The following is a 9,754-nucleotide window of genomic DNA, read 5'->3' on the forward strand; positions in this document are numbered from 1 at the left end:
CAACCTTTCACATCCATCCATCATTCCATCTATCTATCTGTACCTGTGGTCCATCTCTGATGCCGTGTTTCTTACCCTCATGGTCTGGTCCAGTGGCTCCATGGTGCTTCTCCTGCTCAGACACCACCAGAGGGTGCAGTATATTCACACCTCCACTGGACACCACAGATGCCCCCCGGAGACCAGAGCTGCCCACACCATCCTTTTGCTGGTGGTCACCTTCGTCATTGTTTACATACTGAATTCCGCTTGTTCTTTTTATCTCACGGTTCTTGTAGAGTTTCGTCTGTGGTTGATGCAGACTTCTGATGTCTAGGTTTTCTGTTTTCCCACCATTTCTCCTTTCTTGCTGCTCCTTAGAGATCCTAGAACTGCTAGATTCTCCTCTTATCAGATCAGATCAGTCGCTCAGTCGTGTCCGACTCTTTGCGACCCCATGAATTGCAGCACGCCAGGCCTCCCTGTCCTCAGTATCCTATCATTTTGCCTTTTCATACTGTTCATGGGGTTCTCAAGGCAAGAATACTGAAGTGGTTTGCCATTCCCTTCTCCAGTGGACCACATTCTGTCAGATCTCTCCACCATGACCCACCCGTCTTGGGTTGCCCCATGGGCATGGCTTAGTTTCATTGAGTTAGACAAGGCTGTGGTCCTAGTGTGATTAGATTGACTAGTTTTCTGTGAACATGGTTTCAGTTTCTTTGCCCTCTGATGCCCTCTTGCAACACCTACCATCTTACTTGGGTTTCTCTTACCTTGGGCGTGGGGTATCTCTTCACGGCTGCTCCAGCAAAGCACAGCCATTGCTCTTTACCTTGGAGGAGGGGTATCTCCTCACTGCCTCCCTTCCTGACCTTCAATGTGGGATAGCTCCTCTAGGCCCTCCTGTGCCCGCGCATGCACCACTCCTTGGACATGGGGTTGGTCCTCCCAGCCGCCGCCCCTGGCCTCGATTATCCTCTTAAGTTGATAGCAAATATGATAAAGGTGATAAATATTTAGTAGACTGCTGGAATAATAACAGAAATTATTCTGTGACTACTCAGTGCCAAGTGTTTAAATCGAGTTATAACTCATATGTAATATTATATTAGTTTTAGTTTTACGACACAACGAATGGGTTTTACGACATAACGAATGGGTTTTACGACATAACGAACAGGTACTTGCATGTGCTGCAAGATGGTCCCCGCAATCCTCCTTACTGTCTGTGCACCCCCCACACACATTGCACAGATTCTTTCTTGTGATGGGAACTTGAAGTTTCAATCCCTCGGCATTTTCCGAAAATGAAACAGCGTAGTCAACAATAGCACTATGGTGGACATCCCATCCCCATGACTTATTTATCTTGTAACTGGCTGTTGATACCGTTTGACATTTGTACTCAACACCATTTTTTAGTAAAATCCCATGAACACAAAAGGTCAGCTTATTGCAGGTGCTGCTTTGGGAGATCTGAAAGCCAATCCATGAAACTACCAGCTCAGAGAAGACACAGCTTCCATCTTGGCATTGTCGCTTGCATATTTAGTTTTCATCACTGCAGAATGGAAACTTGGCATTTGTTTTCTGTTTGTCCTGTTTATTTCTAATTTTTAAAATTTTGCCTTTATTTTGGACAGTGTGGTGTTTTTATATTCCATTAAAATATTATACTCTAATAGTATAACCATTTTTTATTGGTGGTTGTAGCTGTTAGATCAGATCAGATCAGTCCCTCAGTTGTGTCCGACTCTTTGCAACCCCATGAATTGCAGCACGCCAGGCCTCCCTGTCCATTACCAACTCCCGGAGTTCACTCAGACTCATGTCCATCGAGTCAATGATGCCATCCAGCCATCTCATCCTCTGTCGTCCCCTTCTCCTCCTGCCCCCAATCCCTCCCAGCATCAGGGTCTTTTCCAAGGAGTCAACTCTTCGCATGAGGTGGCCAAACTACTGGAGTTTCAGCTTTAGCATCATTCCTTCCAAAGAAATCCCAGGGCTGATCTCCTTCAGAATGGACTGGTTGGATCTCCTTGCAGTCCAAGGGACTCTCAAGAGTCTTCTCCAACACCACAATTCAAAAGCATCAATTCTTCGGCGCTCAGCCTTCTTCACAGTCCAATTCTCACATCCATACATGACCACAGGAAAAACCATAGCCTTGACTAGATGAACCTTTGTTGGCAAAGTAATGTCTCTGCTTTTAAATATGCCGGATCCCAAATAGTGTGTCTATATATTTGTTGCTCATAATTAATGCTATGCTCTTTTTTGTCATGGACTACTTTTGTCTATGCAAAATAAAAAACAAAGAGAAAGGGAAGTTTATTCATGTATCAATATGACTGCCATTTCTATTGTCTGTAGCATCTTTTTTGTATAAATGGTTTCCACTTTGGTAGAATTTTTCCTCTGTTTGAAGAAATTCGTTTACCTTTTAAGGAATTATATTTATAATGAGTGAGTTGTTTCAATGTTTACGTGTCTAAAAATATTTTAATTTTATGTGCTTTTTTCCATATTAAAGTGTATAAAAATGTAATACAATGTGATCATAAGTAACAGATAACCTTGTTTTAAACACTAAGGAATTAAATGCCTTTGTGTTATTTTTAGCTTTTAAATAATTGATTAAAATAATTTCAGGAATAATATATTTTCTTCCTCACTTAAATACTACTCCAATTATTAACACTTTAATACATTTCATTTATCGACTACTGTCTCTATATTTGATCCTTTTATCACTAGATTTTTATCCAGCCACTTCAGAGCACTGTGTGAACATGGTGAATTCCACCCTTAGCTGACTAGCATGGTTTTCCCTAAACAAAGACACCCTCCTACATGACCAGCACACGGCTGTTTGATTCAGAAAACCGACGTGGATACAGCACTACTACCCACAGGTCCTGTTCAGAGTTTCCAACTGATCCCAAATAGCTCCTCTTCTTTTCTGGTTGAGATTCCCAACAAGATTTGTGAGTTGCGTTTAGTTGTCACGCCCTTTCCTTCTCCCCAGTCTCAGTCTTTCTCCGTCTTTCCTTTTTTAATCCTATCTTTGACCTACTTCCCTCTATAGGATGACCCTCCTCTTGCTGTTTCTGATGACTCTTCATGACAGGATCAGTTTACATTTCCTATTCTAGTTCTATGGAAAACGCCATTGGCGATTTGAAATGGATTGCATTGAATCTGTAGATTGCCTTGTATAGTGTTGATACAGAGCAGGACCCTGTGGTCTTTGCTGAGTCCTCACAATGTCCTCTACCTGCCTTTCATCTGTGGAATGACTTTAGCCGAAGAATAAGTTTAATAGGAGAAGTTAAAACATGCAAAAATGAAGGAAAACAGTCAAACGAGTCCAAACAATAACAACGTAGCTATTAAGCAAAGTCGAGGACCTTTAGTTTCTTTTCAAAGGCTACAGATAATATTCTGAGCCATATCTTGTGAGCTGTCTTGCAGATAATGAAACCTCCCACTAGGTGGAAGACATTAAACTACATCATGACCATACCGTAGCCTCACAAAAGGTGCCGCAGTTCCAAGAACTGGCCTTAAAGAAATGGGAACAAACCGCGGAACTGAACACTCACTACGCCTAAAACAAGACGACGCTGTTCAGACCACCAATGACCAACTTCAAGATGACTGTCAGAGCTGACTGTGCTGTTTCTGCATGTAGCCCCTCGCCTCTGTCTGTAAAACCTCTCACCCGCTGATTGTCAGTAGAGGGACTTGAGCACTGGGCAGATGTCACCCCTCCCCCCATGTCACCTGCATCTAAAATAAAGCAAATGTTCTCCTCACCAACCTGGCCTGTGATGGCTTTTGAGTGGCGAGCAGCTGGACCCCATTTTCGGTAACAGTATAATCATCTTAACAGCATTGATTCTTCCATCTGAGAGCAGAATATATCTGTCCCTCCTTTGTGTCACTTTAGTTTCTTTCATCAGCATCTCAGACTTTTCGAGTATAGTTCTTTTATCTCCTTCAGTAGGTTTATTCAGAGATATTTTATTCTTGATCCAATGGTAAATGGGCTGGTTCCTTAATTTCTTTTTCTGACAGCTTGTTGTTCTAATGTACAGAAATGTGAGAGATTTCTGTGTATTAATTTTGTTTCCTGCAGTGTTCCAAATTCATCAGTGAGCTCTAGTAGTTTTCTGATACATCTTTAGAATTATTTATATATAACATTTGGAGAAGGCAATGGCACCCCACTCCAGTACTCTTGCCTGGAAAATCCCGTGGTTGGAGGAGTCTGGTAGGCTGTAGTCCATGGGGTCGCTAAGAGTTGAACACGACTGAGTGACTTCACTTTCACTTTTCATTTTCCTGCATTGGAGAAAGAAATGGCAACCCACTCCAGTGTTCTTGCCTGGAGAATCCCAGGGATGGGGGAGCCTAGTGGGCTGCCATCTATGGGGTCGCACAGAGTCGGACACGACTGAAGTGACTTAGCAATATATAATATTGCATCATCTGCAAACAGTGACAGTTTTACTATTTCCTTTCAAATGTGGGTTCCTTTTATTTCTTTTTCTTCTCTGATTACTATGGCTAGAACTTTCAAAATTAGGTTGAATAAAAGTGGTGCGATCTAGTTGGTTTAATGTGTTTCTTGATTTAATTTCTGTCTGGATGATCTGTCCATTGATGTAATTGGGGTGGTAAAGACCCCAGTACGATGGTGTTATGATGGATTTTTCTTTTTAGAGCTGTTAATATTTCTCTTATTGAGGTGCTCCTCTGTTTGGTGCATATGAATTTGCAGTTGTTATATCTTCTTTTTAAATTTAACCTATGATCATTAGTAGTGTCCTTTTGGACTTCCCTGGTAGCTCAGACGGTAAAGCATTTGTCTACAATGCAGGAAACCTGGGTTCGATCCCTGGGTAGGGAAGATTCCCTGGAGAAGGAAATGGCAACCCACTCCAGTACTCTTGCCTAGAAAATCCCATGGATGGAGGAGTGGTGCAGGCTACGTTCCATGGGGTCACAAAGAGTCGGACACGACTGAGCGACTTCACTTCACTTGTCTCTTGAAATGGTCTCCATTTTAAAGACTGCTTTGTCTCCTTCCCAGTCCAAATGACCCAGCACTTGGAGATGGACTGGTGGTCCAATGAGAGACCCAAGGAAAAGGATCCATGGGTGATTTAGGGCAAATTATAGTCTCCTTGCAGAGTATGTGGAAGTGAGGGACATCTGACATTTCTAAGGAGAGAGATACTGCCTTCAGAGTTGTGTTTCCAGATAAAATATACCTGAGGCTATAATGAGGAAAGATAGTGGAACTTAAACTCAGGGGAAGACCAGCCTCCAGATCGCGTGCTGAGGATCAGTGTGAACACACTTTGGAACAGTTTGGAAGAGTGAGACCATGAAGGAACATGCCCAACGGGAGACAGTGAAGGGAGCCCCGGTGCTCTGTGAGTGTCCCTCCCCCAGCTATGACTTTCACTCTAAACTTGGGCTCTCCCATGGGGAACACAGAAAACTCTCCCTGCCCTCTGCTCAGCTGCTCATGTGGACCTTCTCAGTAATTGCCAGGAGTTGTCACTAGTCCCCAGGCGTGGGTGAGGGTGAGGAGCACTGGGGGTAAGATCTGCCCCCACTGGAGACGCCCCAGACTCTCCATGCAGACAGTGTCACCTCCGCTCCAGATGACATGATAATGGCTCCTCTGTGGGGAGAGCAGCCCAGGGACTCTGTCCCTATAACTGGGGCCCATCCTGACTGACACTTCCCTGCACAGAGTGTGGCACCAAGTGCAGGCAGGTGAGTGCTCCCTTGTGTTCAGTCTCAGGGCAGGAAACAGGAGAGCCGGCTCTCAGCAGGAGAGGAGCTCAGAGCTGTGTTGTCAGTGCCTTGGGCAGGACACGTGCTCCCCTGCCTTGTCCTGGGCTGCCCCGTCCATGCCCTGGCTGCCAGGTGGAAGGGGGGAATGTGCTGGCGTGTGTATCTGAGTGGAACCAGAGCCGTGAGTTCACTGCAAATCCTATGTGCTGAGGTCCCTGACAATGAGGGGAACAGGGAGGGGTGACTGTGGAATCTCTGCCAAGTCCTGTATGACCAGAGCTGCGGGCTTCTCAATATTGCATAAACGTGTCTACTGACCTTGGACCTAATTGATTAGGGTTGGGTGTGAATATCATGGAATAGGTTGATGTGCAAGAGTTTGGGTTAGAACCTGAAAGTCCTGAAATAAGATCCAGTGACAGACGCATACACATACAAACAGAAATACAGAGAGAAAGGCCGCCCTGTAACAACACTGACCTTCTCCTTCACTGGATGAAGTGGTCTGTGTATTTTCTGCCATGATTTGCCTTTCATGGCTCTCTCTGTGTTTTGTTTTATGTACGTCACTGTGGCTCATGTCTTTCCCTCTCTAACTGAATGTCAAAATGCCCTCAGCCTTATTACCATGAGCAGCAGGGAAAAGAAAAAAGAATTTGTATTGAGAGGGAATTCAGTTAACTTTCCAACCTGACATAATAGTGTAAATGTTAGAAAACAAGCATTGTTAGATTTTTAAAAGATTGGAATTAGGAATTGAATGAGTACCCTCTGTGATAATTCAATGTTTTATATTAGGAAATACAGTGAAATGTAACTTAGCCCATGCCACAAATTGATGTTTGTGTTCCACAAATATTCATATGCTGAAATCCTATATCTTAAAGACAAGGGTGTTAGGAGAAGACCCTTTGGAGGTGCTTATATTAAGTGGGAGGCCTTTTGTGAATAGGATTCCACCTTGTCCAAATTGGGCTTCCCTGGTGACTCAGATGGCAAAGAAACTGCCCTCAATGCAGGAGACCCTAGGTCAGGAAAATCCTCTGGAGAAGGAAATAGCTGCCCTCTCCAGAATTCTTGCCTGGAGAATGCCATGGACAGAGGACCATGGAGGGCTACAGTTCATGGGGTCGCCAAGAGTCAGACATAACTTTTTTTCACTCCCTGTCCAGATTCATGGACACTTCCATGCCCAGGATGGTCCACCCACACCTGTGGGTGCAGAGAGGCCCCTGGGGGTGGCAGGCACTGGAATGTGTGTCCCTGTCTCATCACAAGGGCCCCTTCTGTGGTTCATTTCTGACTCTGGCCGTGGTGGTGAGCCCCCGTGTGTGACTGTTTGCGGCTGCTGCTCATGGGTCGGGTGGGGGCAGGTGAGTCCTGCAATTCTGGGTGATAACTGTTGGTTTCAGGGAGGTACTTGCCCTGTGGGGTGATCTTTGTGTGTGTCCCACAAAATGGACAAACAGTAGCTATGACGACGACACTCACCCCAGCAAATACTCAGCCCAAGAGGAAAGGTGATGGACCATAATTGATTACTGAAATTGCAGTGGATCTAAAATGTACATCATGATTTAATACATGTACACCTTCTGAAGGAGTCCACAGTTGGCTGAACTGATGCATCCATCGCTTCACATATTAGGTGTCCTCACCTGTGGTCACCAGGGTCTACATTAGCCCTCAGACCTTGTTCACCTTATAACTGAAAGACTGTATCCCTTTACCATCTTTTCCCATTTCCCAACCCCAGTTCCCAGGCAACCACCATTCGACTCTGTTTCTATGAGACTGATTTTTTTTTAATAACTCTACCTATAATTGACAGAAATGGAGAAGGGAATGGCAAATATCTATGTCTGGATATTTCACACACCGAAGTGTCCTCGAGTTTTATCCATGCTGTTGCAAAAGAAAGGATTTCCACCTTTGAAAAACTGAGTTATATTCCTCCATATAATGCACCTCGGCTCCCTAACCCATTTATCTGTCAGTGGGCGCTTGGGTTGTTTCCTTGTCTTGGCTCTTGTGGTAACAAGGCAGCAATGAACACAGGGGTCCAGACATTGCTCCGAGATCTGATTTCACCCCCTTGTATGTACACTAGAAGCAGGACTGCTGGTCACATGGCACATCCGGTTCTAGTTTCTGAGGAATTTTAACATTTTCCGCAGAGGCTGTACCCATCTGTGTTCCCACCAACAGTGCGTAAGTGTGCCTTTTTCTCAACATTCCTGCCAATTTGCTCCCTCTTGTCTTCTGGGAAACAGACACTAACAGGTGAGAGACGCTATCACATTGGGATTTTGATCTGATGACTAGAGATACTGAGCACCTGGCCAGGAACCGTTTTAGCCCTTCATTTACTGTCTTTGGACAAATGTCTACTTGAGTTCTTTGTACATTTTAAGCTGGGTTTTGAGTTTTTCCAGAAATTCCTTTTACATTTTGGATGTTCACTCATTACTGGGTGTGTGCATTGCTAATATTGTCTCCTCTTGCATAGCTGCCTTTTCATGGTTTCCTTTGCTCTGCAGAGGTCTTATGTGATACACTCCCATTCATTTACCTTTGCTTTTGTTGTTAAATTCAAGCCATCATGACCAAGACCAATGTCAAGGAGCTCACTTCTTTCCTCTCAGAGTTTCATGGTTTCAGCTCTTACATTCCAGTCTTAGCCCAGTTGAGACCATTTTTGTGTGTGATGTAAGATAGTCTGAAGCCTTTCTTGTAGTTTTTAAAATTGGGACATAACTGACATAACATTATATGAGTTTCATGTGGACAAAATAATGATTCCGTGTCTGTCTATGCTGCCAGGTGGTTACAGTAAGTCTAATCTGTTAACACCTATTGTACATGCATTACATTTCTTTCATTCAGTCAGAATTTGGTAGGTCTGTGACTACCATTTCAGTCTTTAGATGTGGATGTTCAGTTTTCCAAATATTACTTGTTGAAGAAACTATCCTTTTTCTATTATATTATTCTTAGTGCCTCTCTCAAAATTTATTAGCCACTGGAGCTTGGGTTTGTTTCTGCCTCTTTATTCTGTTCCATTGATCTGTCTGTTTAAACGCCCATATGTGTTTCTGTTACTATAAATTTGACATACAATATGAAATAAAGAAGTTTCATGCTTTGTTGTTCTTTCTCAAGATTCTTTCACTGTTTGGGTATTTTTTTTCTCATTTTTTTAAAATTTAATTTTATTTAACTTTACAATATTGTATTGGTTTTGCCATATATCAAAATGAATCTGCCTCAGGTATACATGTGTTCCCCATCCTGAACCCTCCTCCCAACTCCCTCCCCATACCATCCCTCTGGGTCGTCCCAGTGCACCAGCCCCAAGCATCCAGTATTGTGCATCGAACCTGGACTGGCGGCTCATTTCATATATGATATTATACATATTTCAATGCCATTCTCCCACATCATCGCACCCTCTCCCTCTCCCACAGAGTCCAAAGGACTGTTCTATACATCAGTGTCTCTTTTGCTGTCTCGTATACAGGGTTATTGTTACCAACTTTCTAAATTCCATATATATGCGTTAGTATACTGTATTGGTGTTTTTCTTTCTGGCTTACTTCACTCTGTATAATAGGCTCCAGTTTCATCCACCTCATTACAACTGATTCAAATGTATTCTTTTTAATGGCTGAGTAATACTCCATTGTGTATATGTACCACAGCTTTCTTATCCATTCATCTGATGATGGACATCTAGGGTGCTTCCATAGCCTGGCTATTATAAACAGTGCTGCGATGAACATTGGGGTACATGTGTCTCTTTCAATTCTGGTTTTCTCAGTATATATGCCCAGCAGTGGGATTGTTGGATCATAAGGCAGTTCTATTTCCAGTTTTTTAAGGAATCTCCACACTGCTCTCCATAGTGGCTGTGCTAATTTGCATTCCCACCAACAGTGTAAGAGGGTTCCCTTTTCTC

The 9,754-nt window shown here is 43.5% G+C and overlaps 1 long non-coding RNA gene across 1 annotated transcript; it reads left to right on the forward strand.

The window, feature by feature from the left end:
- Positions 1-2,739: 2,739 nt before the first annotated feature.
- Positions 2,740-3,804, forward strand: LOC112580351. Its single transcript, XR_003104752.2, has 2 exons — positions 2,740-2,969; positions 3,071-3,804. It is a non-coding gene; the product is annotated as an uncharacterized LOC112580351 (long non-coding RNA).
- The last annotated feature ends 5,950 nt before the right edge of the window (positions 3,805-9,754 follow it).

The sequence above is a fragment of the Bubalus bubalis genome, chromosome 18, assembly GCF_019923935.1.
Source record: "Bubalus bubalis isolate 160015118507 breed Murrah chromosome 18, NDDB_SH_1, whole genome shotgun sequence".
Lineage (NCBI taxonomy): Eukaryota > Metazoa > Chordata > Mammalia > Artiodactyla > Bovidae > Bubalus > Bubalus bubalis.